The sequence below is a fragment of the Mastigoproctus giganteus genome, chromosome 4 (assembly GCF_048544385.1).
Source record: "Mastigoproctus giganteus isolate SK-2022 chromosome 4, ASM4854438v1, whole genome shotgun sequence".
Taxonomy (NCBI): Eukaryota; Metazoa; Arthropoda; class Arachnida; order Uropygi; family Thelyphonidae; genus Mastigoproctus; species Mastigoproctus giganteus.
In genome coordinates this window covers 70,503,908-70,524,966 of record NC_143578.1, presented here as the reverse complement: position 1 = coordinate 70,524,966, position 21,059 = coordinate 70,503,908, and the positions used below count along the sequence as shown (strand labels likewise).

Sequence of the window (21,059 nt, the reverse complement as noted above, 5' to 3'; positions counted from 1 at the left end):
CTGTGGAGAAGTAGTGCATGTTCACTTATTTCTTGGTGTGCAATTTCAACTTCGTATTATTAAACATCATCGAGAGAAAAATGTGTTACCTTAATTTTCGGAAATCCCTCGTATTTGTTGACATTAGACTTGAACTTCTGTAGACTAATTTTCAGGAAATACGTATGAAGGAAGTTTGTTCCAGAAAACGGCAGTTGAATGAATAAACGAGGAAGATGAAAAGTTGGTTCTGTGAGTTTGAAGTTGGACGGTAAATCTATGTTGGCTGATGACGGCACGTGTTCTGACTTTTTTGAGAGCGGAAATTATAGACGCCAATTCAGAAGAACGGTGCCCATGCAAGTACCTGTAGCAAAGGCATGCAGAAGAAACGGAACGTCTATGAAACAGAGAGTGGAGAGACTGTTAAAGGTGAGTCATTAATTAACCTAATTGCTCTCTTCTGAATGGAATCTAAGAGCCTGAGAGAGGTTTTGGGGGCAATTCTCCAGATGTGGGAACAATATTCCATGGTAGGGCGGATTTGCTATTTGTACAGAGTGAACAGCTGTTTGGAAGAAAAGTGACGCCGAGAGCGAAAGAGAAAACCAAGTTTTTTAGATGCAGAGGAAGCCTATCCTATCATCTTGCCTAGAAATCGGAGTGTCACCAAAGATAAGCATAGGAGCAGAAAAATCCTTTTTGCGAGATATAAGACAGGACTGAGTTTTAGAAGGATTGAAATCAACTAAATTGTCTTTGCTCCACTGGAGATCGGCATTTAAGGAATTGGCAGCGGATATTCGAGAAGTTGATGCTGATTGAGCAAGGCGAGGTTTCTCAAACTGAAAAGTGGAATGCAATGTGCTATCTATCACAGCAAAACTATGAATAGGATTTCCGGTCAATCGAAGAAGGTCATTAATATACAAGAGGAAAAGAGTGGGGAAAGAACTGAACCTTGGGGAACACCAGCATTAATCTAGACCGCTCACCCTTAGTGAGCGGTCTAGATTTCTAGGCAAGGAACATCTATCTCCGAGGTTCCCGTTCATGCAGATTCGTTGCCTGCGGCATTCATATGGTCAATACGGGATCCTCGGTCAATTGATAAATGTTCGCCTAAAGAAGTTTCATTTCCGCTATGCTTGCTCGGCGCACACAATTTTATTTTTTTTCTTCTCGCTTCCAAAATTTCTGACCACTGAACTCCAAAAAAAAAAAAAAAAAAAAAAAGAAAGGAAAAGAAAAGAAAGGAAACTTCAACTTCAACCCGCTACTCACGGCTTCACCACACTCCTCACCTCCGAGCCCTTTTTCTTCAGTAGTTTCAGATGACATCTTGGGCTATCTTACTGTGTGTAAAGGACAAGTGTGCAAGTGTCAGTCCTAATATGCTGATGTCATTTTATATTATGCTTAATTTGTAGTCTTGTTTTTTAATTAAGATTAGTTTCCTTTTCAGATGTTTTGTGTTTAATGGTTACTTTGTATTGTTATGATTGGTCACTTGTATAGTGAATGTGTTTTGTAAGATTCCTCTGGTTATCTGTGCAGGGAATCAAAAATGTATACCAGTTAATTTATTAAAGAATTTTATTATTATTATCTATGATGACAACTCCAAAAATTCCTGTTTTCGTGTTTACACGTTTGCTAAAATGTTGCCAACTTATCGAAAATTCCGCCACACAGGGGCGGTCTGTTCCACACAAACGCCAGACCCTCTCGACGTATTTCTGTCTAAAACGAGCCCTAGATCAAAACACTTCTTAATTGGGTCCCATTGTTCACCGCTCGTTGCAATCCTTTCTCGCCTGTTCGCAAATGCCCACTCCTTCTCTAGTACGGGCCACTGTCTTTGTTTACTCTCAGTTCACCCTCTTGTAATATTTGCAACTTCTTGTTTCCATTTAACTGCTATTTTAATTCACACGTCTATAATCTCCCTGTATTTGAAACAGGGAGATTATAGACGTGTGAATTAAAATAGCAGTTAAATGGAAATAATTATCGTATTGAAACTTAATATTTTCCATATTCAAACATTAATAAAAAAAATTTTTTTTCACTTTTCTCTGACCTACATGCATTTAATTCAAACAAATAATATTTTCATTATATTTGTAAGAGTGTACTCTGACAGGATATTCTTCCATTAAAATTAAATTAACAGAGTAAATAAAAACGTTAAATAAATGAAAATTAATATTTTTATGCTATGGAGAGAATGTCTTCGTCTTCTTCAATCGCATTTAGAATCATTAACACAGTTTTAAACTATTCATGAATACCGATAAGCATTTGGCCTTCTCTCACAACTGTCTGCTTCATACTTGTATCAATTTCAGAAGCAATTTTGCGAAACAGTTGTATACTTGTCAGGTGTCTTACTTCAAACAGGCAGCATCTCAATTCATCAGTAGGAAATTTTTTTGCTGGCCTTCGGTAAACTGACTTGGAAACTGAAAATTTGAAGTCAGCGCTTTTGTATCATTATACTGATGCACTGATAGACTTGAGTTATGAATGCGAAAGAGATGGCAGCTTTAAATACCAGATAAACCGTGGTGTTCACATACTAGATAATATTTAATTCAATTATCAACAAAAATTTCGAAATAGTTATTAAAGCGGTGGTCTGTAACAAGTCAGTTTAATGCTAATTACGTTTAATTTTTCCAGTAATTTATATTGCATATCTTTGCTCCGCATTAACAAAGGAGCTGGTTTTTAATGCAGATCTTCTATTACAAATTATGAAATTATTCTTTCATCTAGAATGTAGTGAAAAGAGTTTCTAAAGTGTGGCTGCCTCTTATTGTGGAGTATTTTTTGAAACTTGTAACCTTTTGATGGCCCAGGTGTGCGTCATCTTTGCCCTGCTCCCTCACCTCACATTCTCACCTGAATCAATAGTGCAGTATATAGGAACTGCCAACTTTGTTACTGCATGTTACAGCAGGAATAAAACGGTATTAACTGTTGGAGGGGGTGATGTGTGTGTGGGGGAGGGAATTCTTATAAGTGTGTACGTCTGCGTCACCGCGAGAGTAGATGACATTCGCTTCACGAGAAGGTGCGTAGGAGGAGGGCGGTATTACGACCAACACTCGTGAAGCGCGGCGGACGAATTGCGGCCGACTGTCGCCTACAGCCCTGTAGTTTCGTGACTAATATTTAATGCACCGATAAGTCCTGATCGGCCAGTTGCTTCACGTGGGAGGTTGTGTGGTCCTGAACATCTCGACGGTGAAATCCACAGTAACCCTTTTCAGTGCTACTGGGAACAGACAACGAAAACTTCTTTGCATTTACCACCCCGCTCCGTGAGGGGACTTATCTACAGGGCATACAAGCGTGCTTGAACTCCTCTTCCTTTCTCTTTTTTCGGCCATCCGAAATTGACTGGTAGGTATCTTGATTTGCATAACAATTAAGTTAATAGAGCTTTATCTAATGCTATAGCCATGTTATACTGTCTCACAGTATTTATGCCTATAAAGTGTTCTCTGTGTAATTAAAATTAAGGGTATACTAATGATTATCAACCGGAAGCGTAATCAGATTTGTGCTTGGGTATGAAACGGAAGTGCGTAATAACGCAGGTCAAGGGTTAAAAATGAATCTTGGCAATCACGCCTTTTCATAATATCAATTATGGTAATAGTGTTGAGATAGAACAAAGCATCAATGGAAGAACTACCATCGAAGCAGATAAATATTAGCTGGATTTCTAGTAACACTTTCATGATGAACGTTTCGTATAAAGAAACATCTGTAATGTTTCATATGAGACGCGAGAATGCGCTTTATAAAGTCAACTGTGCAACAGGAGCTCTTTGGAGAAGAAGAAGAAGAAGAAAAAAAAAAAAAACGTTTTTAGTAAGCTAAAGATCTGAATAAAATGAACAAAATTCTATTAATTTAATAAGAAAGGCTCTTTTCCTGTAATGGTGATTTAATTCTGTGTCGAAAATATTTACACGTGATTTTTAAATTTTTTTGCGATCTGCATTCTCTCCACATCACTTAAAGTGGAGAGGATAGTTTCTCTTTTCTTCCCTCTTTTCTTTTAATTGCTGACTTTTATTATTATTATAAAGGACTTTCTAGCATCTCAGATAAAAGTCTTAGTGATGTTCTGAATATTAAACTTATACGTAATGATATATTAATTAATCAATGTTATAAAGGGGCTCTCATATTATTAAATATTTGTCAAATATGTAATATCATTCGCGTTTTTTATTTAGCCAGTTTCGATTTGATCGTTACATTTCGTAAATTTGACATTTGTGTTGCTCTTTTATTCTTTTTTTTTTTTTTTTTTTTTTTTTTGACTCATTAAAAGTTATTTAGTTATCAAAATTATTTTCATGAATCTTTTGTGTGTCTGTTTTTGTGTTTTTCAAGCAAGCTTTCAACAATTTGAATATTTTCCTTTCCCCTCTTGCGCATCTTATCGTAAATTTTTTTTACTGTATTTCCGATTTGTTATTTTTTTTTATTATTTGTTTTTAATTTATAATCTTACGCTATATTTTATTTGCTGGAACTGATTTCTGTATTTTGCGCGATTAGCCAATGATCATAAGAACTGATTGTTTTTATGGCCGCATTCCTTACAACAACCACAGATGTAATGTGAAAATGGCCTTCTTAGTTTATATACGTATATATGGCTGTCTGCAAATTGTGCTTATACCAGAAGATTTTTTTCTCCGTTTTTGAGGGAGCATAATAAATCCCATGACTGGAAACAATTAATTCAGAAGTCGAAATAACCAATTCGATATAATTCCGTTAATACAATGATGGGATTTGAAAAAAAAAAAAAGTGACTTCTACTCATTAAGGCAACGTATGAATTACTGTATATCAGGGGTCGGCAACCTTTTTTGAGTGAGAGCCATTTTTGATCTAATTTAAAAAAAAAAAAAGAGAAAGAGAATCCGAAGAGCCGCACCACAGCTCAAGCTGGGAGGAGTGGTGGACGGAAAGTGTTTTAAAAATATATATTTTTTTATTATAAAACATTTTTTATTAATAAATTATATTTATTTATTGATACCGAAAAAACGCAACAAACATCCAATTAGGTACGAATTAATGTGACTTTTGCTGCTTTGCTTCTTGAGCGAGTCACTCAACATCAGGGAAGTATGCCGTAATTTTCATCTTTAAACATGCTGAGAGACTCGCATCGTTCAGACGGTTTCTTGATTTATTTTTAATATATAGTTCATGTTCGAAAATATTTGCCCGCAGAAATTCGTCGAACTAATTCTCTAACTCCATTTCAAATTGTGCTTCATGTGTGCTAAAAGATAAAGAGGCGCAATTTGGCGACTCTTGCTGTATATCAATGGATGAATGACACTATTGTTCCATTTTGTAATTTACGTTTAGTGTGTACTGGCAATTATCCTGCTTCCAACGTGATTTTCATATTGTTTGTTTTTGACAATGACAATTCGTGGTTGTGTTCTGGCATAAAATCAGCATCTTTTATGCGCGAATCGAATACCGAGAACGTTTCGTTTCTATACACCTTCCGTATTGCCTATTCATTCCTCCAGTAAGAGCTTATGAGCAAACATCCACTACTTCAGCTACGATATACTGTTATGTGAATAGCTATGATATGTATTAAAAATAGAAATAAGAACTGACCAGTTTCTATTAGTCGATTTTAATGAAATTTGAGACAGCTTGGCAAATGCTTCTAAGTGCTAAATTTAAAATTTCACAAAAATCCAACCACTGCGAGTGGAGTTACCCGTGGACGGACGGACATCGTGAAGACAATAGGCGCTTTACGCATATATGCTGACACGCCTAAAGTAGTTGGTTAGTGTTATTAAAAAAAAAAAAAAAAAAATTCTTCAAAAATTTCAGATTTTTCCAATAAAACTTGAAAGCTAATTATGCATGAAATATAGGGTCTTTATAATTAAAGTATTCCTGTTCAGAGCCTCTAGAATGTTATCTAATGATCACATTGAAGTTAAATCGTGTGCTTATAGTTCACCACTTAGGAAAGAGAATGGCAGAAATAAAAGCATTTCACAGCCCTTACCAGAGGAAGAAATTGTGCCATTGCTGGCATGTTTTGCATATTACAGTTGTGCAGATGGGTTTAAAGGAAGTGAAACAGTAGCAAGTAGTATGAAAGATGACTTTCTACGAGATCGTCCGTCCTCTAGTGAAGCTGCTTTTTGTGAGAGGTTAGCAATGCAGAAGCAGTACCTCAGAAATACCGACACCAGAAAAATATTCGAAAAGGTACACAACACCATTCTAACTCTATTGTGTGACAACTGGTCATGTCTGCTTCCACAGTATAGGTGACATACTGTGGAAATGTCACGTACAACGCAGGTGGCCCACTTTCTGGAGCTTGCACCTTAATGTAACTTAAACGAATCACGTAAGTTAATGGGGCGCACATGGTAACAACGTGTCAGAACTGGTCATCGCTGATTATGTTAATCCGTTTGCAGTGAATTTTAGTTTAAGCTTGCTGGTTGTCAATGGCTGAAGCAGTGTCTATTGTGTTGTTGCCGTGCGCTGAATGGAGGAATGAATGGGCAAATGGCGGATGCACAGAAGTGAAACGTTCTCAATTTTCGGGTTTTTTTTTTTTTTTTTTGTCAGTTTTGTATATAATCGATTATCCTTGCTTCCTCTTCAAACTTTCATCAACCGGGATAATCGAGAGTGCACTGTATGTTAAAATTTGAATTACGTATTATAAATTTACTTGTTTTACGCAAGAAAATATTAAATTTAAAATTTAGTTATTTTTAAATTGTTTGCATATTTATGCTTGTCCATTTAAATCATATGGTCTCTATTATCCGATTAACTTTATTTTGTTCGTTGTTCATATTGACAATTATTTTTATGATTTCTATCCATCATTAACTCTACTTATATTTGAGTTTCCTGCTTCTGACTTTTTACTTAGCATATTTTACAGAATTTGAGCAGCAATAATAGGCATTTTTGTTGCTGTTTCAATTAATATTTACTAATATAATAAAATAAAATATCAAAAATATAAATAAATATTTATTGTGAATGAGGACAAAGCCGAACCAATTTTTATCCTCGACGACAACGACAGCATCCCCAGTATTTACAGTACTAACGCCTGAATATGCCGAAAGCAGGGATAGAGAAACGACTCGCTCATCTACACGGTTAGAGGAATACTGAAATATGATTAGATAAATACAGAGAAAACTAAATTATGGAATCGAGATTGGTATTGCATAATTGTTTCCTCTGGTTTCGAAAAGCCCCGGGTTTCACTTTCATTTTATATTATATACCCGACATTTGTCCGACTGCCTTACCCTGCTTATCGAGTCAGAAAGATGCACGTAACCTATAACGATTCGTTATACGTACTTTTTAATAGACTATGAGCACCTATAGTGAAACCAGTTTCTGTATATATCGCTCGTTGACTACTGAAGAGAGAGAGAGATATAGGCATAGGATGGTTTGTTAAGGCATTGCAAACCGATCGTGCGGGGATTTGAGCAGTTCAAATGTGTAGTGTTTATCAAAGATACATCTTCTGAAATAAATTTTTGTCTCCTGAGCTGTTAAGAGTGTTTGGGTGTGTGAGAAACTGAAGAGAAGTCTGTGTAGTCCTGATGGTGTGCACAGGTATATTTGAGCGTGGGAATGAATATCCTTCCAGTATCTTGGAGGATACTTGCGACGAAATTTACATGTTCCGTGAATGGAAAGTATTGATTCCTCAAACGGAATTTAAACTGTCCTTTTAACGTTCATAGGGAAGAGTATAGTTCTTCAAATAGAACTACACCTGCACCCACCTCTAGCAAGCTATTTCAATTATCCTCCAAATGTTTGAAGGTCCTCTTGAGTAACATAGTTGCTTAGACACCGTCCTCCCCGGGAACTGATGAAAAATACATGAAGTTTTTCGAATCCCTTCAATGACATGAGCCTTTTTTACAACGTGACTGAGAGAGTTGGATTCAGGCGGGGATAGCATGTTTTTTGTCCGGAAAAACGAAGTGTCCATTAGATCTTTCAACGTTGCTATTTTTAGGAGAAGCCTCGTATCATGAATAATTTTATTAAGTGTTAGAATGTTAAGCATAACCTTTAGTTCAGTCGTATTGTTCGGAGCGTTAATGGCGATGGTGCTTGAGCAGGGTTACCAGATCTGAAATTCAAAAGCGAGGACAAAGTAAAAAAAAAATTAGGACATTTTTAGTTTTATAAACGAGGACATTTTAAAAATTGTATTTATTACTAAAAAATTACAATACATATTTATCGTTACTGCCAAAATCATTTTCAGTAAGTTTGGATTACAAAGTAATTATAGAATAGTTTTCAATCCATTTTCAAATTATAAGCAACCAACAAAATACTATTCCCAGTATTTGTTTCCATTTTTTTTCTAATATTGCACCAAAAATTGCTAATTAATGAAAATACACGCTCCACGTTTCCATTCTGGGCAAAAATAGAAAACGTATTTATTGAACAATTTTTAAAAGCTCGGAACATATCTCGGAACTCTTGCATTGATTATAATATTCAGGCCTCTTTCTATGCGCTAATAAATTTTCATTTTTCTTTTTCTCAGAAACGAATTCCTTAAAATTCATAAATTGGTCAAATAATGTACCATCATCGATTTTAAATTAGTATAATAAGTGATTTTAAATTAGTAATTTTGGTATAATACAATCCACTTAATGCAACTAGCGCGTTGTTTTTATTTATTCTGTTGTATTGACCGAAGGTGCAACGCACAAAATATTTAATGAAAATTCATTTTATGATGAGATAATTTTTTTAAATTACAAAAAACTATGATGCAAGTATAAAATCCGCGAGGACGTCTGAGGACGCCCTAAAAACGAGGACGTCTGGTAACCCTATGCTTGAGTCCAGCGTAAAGTCCACAATTCCATAGAAACAGTTGTTACAGACTTTAATGCTGCTGCAGAGCCCTATTCTTGGCTGCATATGAATTATTTCTTTACCTCGTTACTGAGCCGTCATTTCTACAGTACGAAGATTCATTATTTGAATAGGCCATATTATGTGCTCCGCCCCTATAAACACTAAAACGGTAGTTTAATTACTTTTGAGGAATCCATAGAATCCATTCACAGAACATGTAATTTTTGCCCAAAATAACCATATCTTTAATGAATCCGTCTTTATTACTTTATTATACTCTCCAAAAATGGAAAGTAGCCCTAAGATCCTACTGTTGTATGTCTGTTCCTCCAGTAACTTTTGGAGGGACAGACGCAAACTGCGATCCAAACCAGATTTGTAGTACGTGACGGGAGTCATAGACTACCCTTGAAGACATACTTTTTATATTGATTCAGTCTTGAAGAAATATAGCGATGATTACAAATTTACAGTACGAAGATTCAAGGGTATCCCTAATGTGAGGTATTTTCACTCGATCCACTGACACAAGCTGAAAGATTTTATTTTAAAACAAAGAAAAAGTGAATTTTTTAAATAGGAAATCGTTACAATTTACCTATTTACGGAGCCATCATTTCACAAGCATGGATTTGATGTTGAACTTGAACACACTGAAATTCTCCCCCCCCCTAATTTTTAACAGCTTTAAATTCTTGCTTTAAACAAATTTCTCCATGGAATTTTAAAAATTTCAAAAAGAATTTTGCTTTGCGTTTTATTAATAAATAGAATATCTTCTTTCTTTTTTTTTTTGTCCCATATTACATTTGCGTGTTGAAAAAGTGAGGTATCTGAACAGCGAAACTGATGAATTATTTTTTTAACACCCTCCCCCATCCCAGCTGATAGAAAAATGCTGAATGCTTATTTTTGCGCTGTAGTGCGGAAACATCCATAAGAAAGCGCAGTTCTACACACAATTGGTTGTTCGTATTGGTATTCAAGTTGAAGATACCGCGAATGACTGAACGCCTCACTTGAACACGTGAGGCGTTCGGTCATTCGCGAAGGCTACAGCATTCACAAGGCCAAGCTCACTGTTGAGATATTCATTTAAGACGATGGTTCATATGAATGGCCTTAAGACAGATCCTTAGGGAAACTCGTGGTGACGTTCATAGTAACAGACTGGAACTTTGTGCAAATGATGACGGTCCTGACCGCAAGTTAGATGCGGACGAACTTGTAGAAGTTGAGCGAGTCTTAATCCAGCGGAAGCGCCGAAGGATGCTTTCCGACCAGACATGGTTGCAGGCTTGTTCAGAGAGTGCAGAGATGGAAAGGAGATAGTTCTTTGGGATATTTTCTGCAATTGTTTTGATTTTTGTGGATGGCATCCTCTGTGCTGAGTCCCTGTTTCAATCCAAATTGTCGGTTTTGGGGAAGTTGGCACTGAGGTAGTTAGTGAAGGCCAGAAAGAGGATGGGGCGTTCCAGAATCTTTCCGAGTACAGGCAGAAAGGCCTTTGGATCTGTAGGCGATTTGTCATGTCCTTTAGGTAGGAGCCTGAGAATAGTAGTTTTCAATGTTACCAGGGGGATACTTCTTTCCAGATAGTATTCTCTAGGTATTGTGTAGCTGTGAATGAAGGCTCAGATGCACGTAGCAGAACCTCTTGACTGTCTCCACCTCCAGAAAGTCATGACCGGAAACTTTCCGCTCCTAATCTTGTTTCACTTCTTGTAAATATTTCTTCCCTTGGGAGCTTTCTGTAGATCATCCTCTTCACTGGGATCAGTGTTTCCTGTAATCGTGACAGAATTGCACTACGAGTTACGCTTGCTGGTACTGGTATGCCTTATATATATCTTTTCCTCAGGTCTTTGTACTCGCTGTGCTGAGCTTTCACGTCACCAGGTACCTGGCTTGATCTTTAGTGCTGGAATTTCTTCTTGGAGGCTTTAACCTGCGGGTGGTGTGCCGGAGACTACCAATGCACCGCACGAAGGTGGGGCTTATTCTTAAACATGAGAAGTAACAAGCTTTTGTGAGAGTGCTTGTAAGTAGGAAGAGCATAGTAGACATAGTGTTTGTTAGGCGGTTGTTTGGTTTCCCACAAATTTACTCTGTGATGGTGCACAATGTTCCAAAACCACTCTGTGTGGATTATGCGAGTATTGGATCGTTCGACTGGTCACATAGTTACTGGGAGGCACAGTCACCAGGAAGAGACCTCCCTGTCCATAGCACGAGGAGCCGGGCTAGGCACAGTTTCCTATCTTCTGTGCCTATCTTCTGTGCTGGGCTAGGCACAGAAGATAGGAATACTTGATAAATAGGACTCTTATAGGCTACCAACACTAGAGTGAAGGTGACGTGAGGGAAAAGGAATTTGGGTATAGTGTAAGAGTTGGATAACAGGGGGACGGCAAAGTGGAGGATATTAGAGGAGACATCCCCAGGCGAAACGGAGCAAGGAAACAGGAGGGCCTTGTAGGAGGAAGGATGCTGGGCAGTGGGTATTCCTTGGTATCCCACTTTCACAGATTGTAGGAATCAGCGTGTGTAAACCCACGACGTGAAAGGTCCAGACTCCGACAACTGAAACGAAAATGAGGCTTATTCTTAAACATGAGTTGTTGTTATTTGGCTTAACGACACAAGGACTACTGAGGCCAAATTGTGTCTGCTCATAGTTTATTCTTAAACATAAGAAGTAACAAGTTTTTGTGAGAGCCCTTGGAAGTGGGAAGAGCATAGTGGACATAGTGTTTCTTGGGCGGTTTCCACATCATCATCATCATCATATGTTAATGTATATATGGTGACACCCGGGCAAGCGCCCATCTCCACTCAATATCATATATCCAAAAAAACGAACTACTACTAATAGGGGGGAAAAAAAGAAAAGAAAAAAGCCTCATCGCCACTAGGAGGCATGCACTCAAGCATGACTGCCCCTGGTGCTCGTCCCTTGGCACCTGTAGCCAGACCTGGATCATCTCTGTCGGTATTAAGTACCATCGCCACGCCCATTGGATGTAGTGCAATTCCAATGGGCGTCATCTTCTCGACCTTGGTTTCCACGCAGGTTCCCACACTGGCAGAGGGTTTGTTAGGATAGTGGCTTAGTGTTTGGGTGGGGGGGTGCGTCCAGTGGTTTCTCACATCTGCGCTATTTACTCTGTGTGGTGATACAGTACTCTGTAAGAGCCAAAGGTGTGAGTCGTGTTTGTGAAGTGTAGTGCTAGGTTGTGTTGTACATCTGGCTTTTCGCCGCGGGGCCTCTGATGGGTTCCCACGTTGCCCGCCACCAACCTCTGGGAAGGTAGCTAGGCAGTCCCAAATTTCTGACAGGCCCTGCCGTCAAATTGCCTGAGCTTTCGGCAGCAAGGACCTTAAAAAAAAGTGTAGGTAGAGAGAGTACACGGGATGGATAGTCAAGAATGGGGGCGGAGACAAGTGTGGGGGAAAAAGGGAAGGCATCCCCAGTGGGCAATGGAGGTAACTACATCAGGTGAAAGTAAGGGAAGGGGCTTGCCAGTATGTTAACAGTTGCATAAATTCTTACATCTTAGGATATAGGGATTAGCTGTTGGTGATTCCCTGATGTATAAGAAGGTATATAAACGCCGTCAGCAAGGAATATATTCCACATTAAATAGTAATTTGCCAATGTCACCAGGTATGATGGAATCATACTTCTGTGTAATAGGGATAAGCAAAGTAGGTTATTCCCACAGCAGAGAGCACATCTTACCTCTGCCGTCAGTAGTTTAAGATAATGACGTAACGCTTACGTTGGCAGGGTGAATTCATCATCTGAGATTCTTGTGTTGTTCACCTACACGTGGGGGATATTGCTACCCCTGTGTTATAGAGGTTAGCAATATCCCACCTCGGTGTAGGTGAAGAACCGAAGTCAACAAGGTATATGTTCAGTTCAGGGGTGGCAAGCCTTGTGTTAAGAGTGATTTGGTTGTGGTACTACAGTAATATGTCTTCTAGCTCGTTTTTGCAAAAACTTCTTATGTGGGAGGGGGGAAGACATTTAAAATAAAATAAATTTCCTGTTTATACCTGGAGACAACCACATCATCAGAGAAGTGGCTCTAGTCACAAATCAGGATGCGTTCTTCTTATCTGCTATTTATGATATTTCATTAATGTTTATGGCGATATCAAACTCCTCCAGTCCGGGAATTATGACATCGCGACTAGACGGGACATTCATGAGGAATGTGCTTCTGATCTTCTGCTTCGCGTGTGAAATTAGGTAAGGTCGCTACTCCAAAGTGTCCTTAGCATTTTATTAAAGGAACTTGGCCATTAAGAGGGAAATTACATGCAAGCCAAGAAAAAATCAGGTGTCTTTGGTAACAAATGTGACCCTTCCGGAACGAAGCGTTTAATAGTCGCCCGTTTAGTGTATTTTGTCCATTGGGTTTCCATAACTTTTGTATGTTCATTGTAAATTCTCATCTTCTCGCACCTGATTTCTGTGTTCAGGTGGGTTTGAATTCCTAGGTATCGGGTGTTTATTTTTCCTGAGATGGTAGAAGGACTCTCTAAAAATGACCTCCAGGTCTTGAGACAGTTTCCTTGTTAGAACTTACAGGACTCATGTTGATACTGGACATCTCGTTGTAGCGAAAAGAACGTTGTGTTGCATTGAATCTTAAGTGGCGCTGGATGATTTTTCTGTTTATTTGTTTATACCAGTTGCTAGCAGCATATGTAGCCACCGCGATAAAGATACTATAATAAATTAAATCGAGAGCGTTGAATTTGTCTTCCTCAATCACGGGCGAGCAGATCGCAGTAACTTTTGATTTTGTCTCTCAGTTACTGTACGTAATTTAGAAAAATGTGTTGTTCTTGAAGTATAGGACAAGTGTACTTTTTGGATGGTGGTGTACCTCAATTGGTGATATAAAAAAAAATACAGTAAACCCTCGCTAATCCGGTTACAGTTAATCCGGATCGAAATATGAAAATTCTGTTCACAGTTAAGTACTTTGAAAGACACACGGGATTTAGGAAGGCTGATGAGTAACTCTCACTGCACGCTAATTGACTGTGTAGAGAGAGAGAGAGAGAGAGAGAGAGAGAGATGGAACATATATTACGTGTCTTGCGTGTTGTTCAGTATCGTTGTTGACTCTGATTTGGACGAATGCTGTTGCTTATATCGCTTCATTTGCGTACTTCTTTATACGTATATATGTACATAAGTTAACATATCTTATATAATTATGGGTTCTTAATGATTAAAAAGTGAAATAAAAAGAAAACATTTTACTTTAACTATCATTAACTTGAAAATGGTGTTTCTGGAAAAAAAATCGCTGAAGAATTTGTATTGGCCAACAGGCTGTGTTAAATATTTCTAAATCCTGTGATGACATTTCCAAGGTTAGCCATGATGCGAATTTACAGATGTGCGGAATTATCAAGTATTTGAAGAATCTCAATATGACTATAAATGCAAACAAATCTGCTCAAATAACTTATTCCTTACAGAAACAGCCAAACCACATAGAAATTAAAATTGCAGATGTTTCAGTTCCAAACGTATATGCTCACAAAGACCTACGAGTTGTTTTTGACAAAAATCTTTCATTTAATCTTACTATGTATATATTGCTAAAAAAAAAAAAAAAAAAAAAAATTAAAAGCAAAATGGTTGATCAAGCAAGAAACAGCAGCGATTCAAGATAGAAAAACAATCATAAACCATGTTCAGAGATGCATTTTTTCCATTCTTCTCTGTCTTATGCCTCCGAAATCTGATCTTGTGCTCCTCAAGTTACCGTCAAGAAATTCCTTGCTCTAGAGTATTGGGTTCTTAGATGGCTGAAAAATAAACTTCGCTTTCCCCGTACAATATCCAGGCAACAGGTTTATGAAAACTTAAAAACAAAGCCTCTGCAACAAATGATCAACGAGTCTGGAGGTCATGCTTCTTGCAAAGTTAATTACCTCTGCAACCGATTCACCAAACTTAGCTAACCTAATAGCTCCCACCAACAGAGAAGTTGTAAACAAATACCAGACTATCACAAGATGCGTTGGCGCCTCCGTAGCCAGGTGGGAAGGGGCAGCAGTGCGTAGCACACGCATCTTGATTAAACCGGGGTTCGATCCCGTCACCACCAAATACGGAAGATGCGGAAAGGTCAGGGAATGACCACCGCATATTCCCGGAGCAATATAGCCTTAGTTGCTAATGCTCCTAAAAAACAAAAAATAACAATAACACAAGATGCGTTCACTGGGGTTGCCCCCAGGGCTCTGCCCTTGGGCCATTCCCCTGGTCCATTGTTCTGGACGAGTTCCTGGGGTTTGACCTAGGTGGGGCCAGGTCCTTAGACTTCGCTGATGATCTCCTGGTGGTTCAAGCTGACACAAGAGCGGCACTGGAAGCAAAAGCAAATACAGCTCTGGAAAAGGTCCAAAACTGGACAGCACTCCACAACCTCTCAAATTTTTGGTGAGAAAACAAAATCGATTCTCCTCAAGAGCAAGCTACAAATACGCAGGCCTCCAACAATGAAGTTAAATAACACCCCCCATCCGTCTCTACACAGAAGTCAAATACCTGGGAATCTACATTGACACCGGTCTTACCTTTCACTCTCATCTGAAGTACTTATCCACAAAAATCCGAAAGAATACGGCCATGATAAGAAGAGTCAGCAGAGCGGACTGTGGCTTGAAGCATAAAGATTTGTCTCTCATCTATAAAGCGGCGTTTCTCCCAATTGTGTGTTATGGAGTCTCAGTTTGGTGTACAAAGGCCATCCTGGAAAAGAACAAGCATAAACTTGACTCAATACAAAGATTCATGCTGTTGTCTATCTGCAGGGCATGTCGCATTGTCAGCACCCCTGCCCTACAGGTTATTACTGGATGTTTGCCACTCTATCTTGAGGTGATTAAAAGAGGCCTTTACCATCGATTAAAGAAGGGATTTCCGACACGGTTGTTAAATCTTCAACTGCAGCTTACCAATGACCTGAAACAAGAAAGAAAACGCACCTTCAAGGACTTGAGCAGCATTCATGAGAAACCACACCCAAAGGAGAAATTACCAGAAGATTCCTCCCATCCATTGACATGACTTTCGCAAAGTCTCCTTCCTGTTTTTTACCTGGTTTGCAAGTTACATTCCTGATCATAGGACATGGGCCCTTTCAACAGAAACTGACAGCAGTGGGAATTGAAAGCAATTCATTCTGCCACTGTGGCGAAGAGGAGTCGTGGGGGCATCTCATGTATGAGTGCCCTGCTTACTATGATTGTAGGCTCAAATTTTTTACTGAAATCCAGGGGAACCCTCGTAACCATGAAACATATCTGCTTCAGAATGAAACAACATACAAAGCCTTAAAGAGTTACGCGCAAGCTGTCTTTACCATCAGACGGGCAAATTTGCTGAACTTAGAGCTGCTCAGAACAACGACCCTCAAGTGCGCTATCCGACCCACTAACTCGGGTCGGATAGCATTTTCCCAACTGATAAAAGAGTAAGATTGAAGATTAAAATACTATTCTGGCATCATTATGGTTGGTACTCCTTGGAAAGCTGACTCCCATAGAGTGCTTGGCCGTTGGCACTCCACAGTGGCGCCTGCCCCTGTGACTTTTGATCCCTCCCCCATCCCCTATTTCTCCCTACTCGGGTGGACTGCCTTCTCTATCTGGCCACTTTAGCTTTTTCCTTACATTCAGACACCCCTTCCTCTTGTTTCCCCATGCCTTCTCTTCTCTTCCTTTTTTTTAATTTTTTTTTTTAATAGGACGCTCAGGCGACCCTGGCGGAGACCAGCCAGAGAATAAAGGGCAGCCTGACTACCTCCTAGCGGTGTGTGTGTGCGGGCAACGTGAGGTCCCACCAGGGGCCCTGCAGCCAAATGCCAGGACACCCAACAGAACCTAACGCAATATTTCATATACAACAGACAACACTTTTCTGGCATTTTTCTGTATTTCTGTATTTCTTCACAGCGTACATATGGCGGAGATGTGAGAAATCACAGGTGGCGCCTGACCCTAACACTATTCACACTATGATGGAGGTCATCGTATTGTCTGCCATGGAGTATCTTCTTTGTCCATTTTTCTAATTCCGTTTGTGCCGTCTGGGCAGGAGGGAATTCCTCGCGTTGGTTGAGTGGTGTATGCCGCTTGTCTGTCTTCCTTATGGCCTGGAGGAGTGCTGCTGTGTTTTTCTGGATGTAATCCGAAAGGTTAGCTATCGATGTTTTCTGTTGCTCGATGAGGTCTATCAGGCCCCTTGCTCCCTCTTTCCGAGCTATTGACAGTCTCTTCACTGCTGACTTCGGGTGGTGTTGGCAGCTCTTGGTCATCATTGTCCTTGTCTTTCTCATGATATCCTCCAGCTCGGTATTAGTCCATTTTATGATCCCGAAGGCGTATGTTAGCACTGAGACCGCATAGGTGTTTATGACTTTAACTGTGATACCTCCGTTTAGCTTTTCTTTCAGCAGGCTTCTGAGTCTCTGGTGGTATTTTTCGGTGAGGCAGGCCTTGATTTCCTTGTTTTGTAACTGCTGAGCCTGCATCATCCTCAGGTATTTGTAGGTCTCTTCCTCTGTCATGGCTTCGATATATTTACCAGTCTACTGCTTGTAGTTTTGGCCGACTAATTTCTCCTGATGCAATCCGTAGGTATAGCATTTGTCTAGACCAAATTCCATCATAATAGCATTGCCAAATTCTTTGGTGATCCGGATTAGTTGCTGGAGTTGCTTCTCGGTTGCCGCGTAGAGCTTGATGTCATACATGTACATCAGATGGGTGAGGGTGTACAGGTTTTTCCTTCCTTCTTTGAGGTTATTTTCATACTTGCTTATGTTTAACATGGTGGACAACGGGTTGAATGCTAGACAGAATAGCAGTGGGCTCAGGGCATCTCCTTGAAAGATTCCTCTTCTGATGAGATTCGGTCTGGTTGCGATGTCGTGACCTTATGGTGGTGCTCCATTTTGCCATCGTTGCTTCTAGAAAGTTTGTCACTGTCGGATTGACTTTGTAGACGTTCAGTCTCTGTTAGTCAGCTATGAGCACGGAGTCGAAGGCCTTGCGGTAATCGATGTAGGCTGTGTATAGTTTGCAGTGCTGCTTGTAAGCTTGCTCTACTGTGGCATCTCTGATTAATTGCTCCTTACATCCGTTTTCTCATCCGCTTGTATCCTTTCTGTTGTTCGGCTATTATATTCTGTATCTCCAAGTGGTCAGATATCTTCGTAGTTATGCAGCTGGTCGGGGTCTTGTACAGCGTTAGGAGACAGGTGATTGGCCTTTATTTCGCCGTGTTTCTTGTATCTTGGTCTTTAGACTTCAGATGTGTGATTCCTTGAGTGAGAAACTTTGGAAATCCCTCTGGGTGGCTTATCATTCGGGTGAACTGCTCTGCTAGGTGCTTGTGTGTGCAAGTGAGCTTCTTGTACCAGTAGTTGTGGATGTTATCGATTCGTGGGGTTCGCCAGTCGTGCAAGTTACTGATCGATTGTTTTACTTCTTCCTCCCGAATCTCCCATTCATTCATCTTGTATGGCCTTGGCTTTCTTCCATTATAGTTCTATCCATGGGGCTCGGCTGTTATGACTTACTTCTTTGCTCCATATGTTGCCCCAGAACTCCTCAATCATCTTCTGCTCGAGTGGTCCGTTTCTCTCTTTCCCGTCTTCTCCGAGACTCTTGCAGAAGGCTCTTTGGTCCTCGTCGAGGCTGTCGTATCGGCGTAGTCTCTTGCTGAGTGCGGGGAGGTTCTGCTTCAGTGTCCAAGTACATATTCTCATAGTCTGTGATATTTGGTCATGTGTTTTGCTGTGGACGCTGTCTCTCTTGAAGATGCTCTTCACTTTTCCAAATTTCTTGCTCTTATTACCTCGTTGTTACTGGATAAATTGGCCTATCTTTACTCTTAATTCGTCTATCTTCTGCTGAAGTCATCTCTCCCATGCTTGTCGTTCCTTCTTTTTTCGGTTCTTCGGTATGTGTCTCGACCTGTACATTGTCATATCGGTCTCTAGTTTCGTTATTTCGTAGTATGCTCTCGCTGTATGTATTCATTTCGATTCTCCACTTCATTCGTTGGCGTCACATTAGTGCAGTTGTGCAGGAAGCACTTCCACTTGGTGGGGCCGGATGGCCTTGCTCTTCTCTTGTGGTAGCCATATGGGAAGGACAGCGCCACTTGCTCCACTGTCTTCCTCGGGAGACTGTCTCCGACATTTCGAACTGACACCTCTGCCTAAGGCCTGAACGCGAGTGACTGTCCTGCCACACTCGATGCAGTATGAATATTATTTCTTTTCGACATCATCCATCTGGAGGTGGACCTGTTTAATTTTGGCTTACAGAGGTAGCGTTAGTTCTTAAGGAGTAACACCAGATTATTATTATTATTTATTATAGAAATGTGATTTTAAATTGTTTAAAAACATGTTTTCCGCCGGCATTCTATGCAACTCACAGTATAAATCAGTTTTATTTCTCTTACCGGTGATAATGTATAAAACAATAAACTGGAATCGCCAGTTTTAGGACATTAGAATAAGAAAATTCTAATACCACAATTAATTTGGTGGGTCTCGACATGGTGTGCATAGTGTTAGGGTCAGGCGCCACCTGATTTCTCACATCTGCGCCATATGTACGCTGTGAAGAAATACAGAACTACTGTAAATGCCAGAAAAGTGTTGTCTGTTGTATATGACATATTGCGTTAGGTTCTGTTGGGTGTTATGGCATTTGGCCGCAGGGCCCCTGATGGGACCTCACATTGCCCGCACACACCGCTAGGAGGTAGCCAGGCTGCCCTTTATTCTCTGGCTGGTCTCCGCCAGGGTCGCCTGAGCGTCCTGGACGAAGACCAAGTGTAAAAAAAAAAAAAAAAGAGAGAAGAGAAGAGAAGAGAAGAGAAGAGAAGGCCTGGGGAACAAGAGAAAGGGGGGGTCTGAATTTGAGGAACAAGCTAAAGTGGACAGATAGAGAAGGCAGTCCACCCGAGTAAGGAGAAATAGGGGATGGGGGAGGGATCAAAAGTCACAGGGGCAGGCGCCACTGTGCGAGTGCCAAAGGCCAAGCACTCTGGGAGTCAGCTTTTCAAGAAGTTCCAACCATGATGATGCCGGCATAGTATTTTAATCTTCAGTCTTACTCTATTATCAGTTGGGAACGTTAGAAGCAAAAAATGCCTGAAGGGGAGGTTGCGGCACCGTACACTGCCACAAAAAATGCATGATCGGGCGTGAACTGTAGAGCCGAAAATCTTGCTGCCCTCAATAATTAATTCAATATGTATACAGTTATAACGAATATGTAAACTCTTCTGGCCTTGGCTTTATCGAGAATACACGGAAATTTATTTTTATTTCATTTATTAGCGTTTGACATATTTGATTAAAAAAAAAAAAGTTCTAACAGCTGGAGAATTTCCCCAATGGGGAGTGGCCAAGAAATTCCGCTCCTCCCTGGGATAATCTAATCACTTTGTTCTTAGGTTATTTTATTTTATTTAGTGGTTACAGAGTACACATCATGCTGAGGATCCATTTTAATGACGCTTTAGTAAGTTACTGTTTTTACATAGTTTCTGTTTACCTGTTTCCACTTATCCATAATTAAAATCTTTTTGGTTTTCATTAACTCCACTTTTCTAATCTGGTTTGCCTTCCTCTTAATGGATTGAAACTTAGTTTTTATGGTAATGTTTAAGGAATTATGCACATAGTTTTACTTGATCGCTAACTTCGATTTTATTGCAGGACGAAGTCGAGCGAGAATATATCAATATTTTAATCGAAATTGGTCGCGGGTGGTAACTGAAAGATATGAGTAAACGTGGTAAAAATTAAAGATATGAGTAAAATGAAAAATGAATAACGTGCCTCACTCTCAGCTCATTGCACTTATCCATTGTATTTAAATCAGTTTAAAAAGAGACTCGTTAGTATCGAAAGCTACTGCTAATTATATATTTTATTATATTATATTAAACTGGGTTATCATTGTATGTATATATTTTTCTTAAAGATATGAGTAGTTGTCAGTTCTTGTCGAAATAGCAGTCATTTGCACTAGCTAGGTATCAGATAAATAAA

The 21,059-nt window shown here is 39.6% G+C and overlaps 1 protein-coding gene across 2 annotated transcripts in view; it reads left to right on the top strand.

Annotated features, from left to right (window-relative positions):
* Positions 1 to 3,089: 3,089 nt before the first annotated feature.
* The window catches only part of LOC150086822 (uncharacterized), a 221,285-nt gene continuing 203,315 nt past the window's right edge, over positions 3,090 to 21,059 (top strand). For both annotated transcript variants that reach the window (XM_090371597.1, XM_090371596.1), the window contains exon 1: positions 3,090 to 3,390. The gene's annotated coding sequence lies outside the window, so the exon portion shown is untranslated. The remainder of the gene's footprint in view (positions 3,391 to 21,059) is intronic.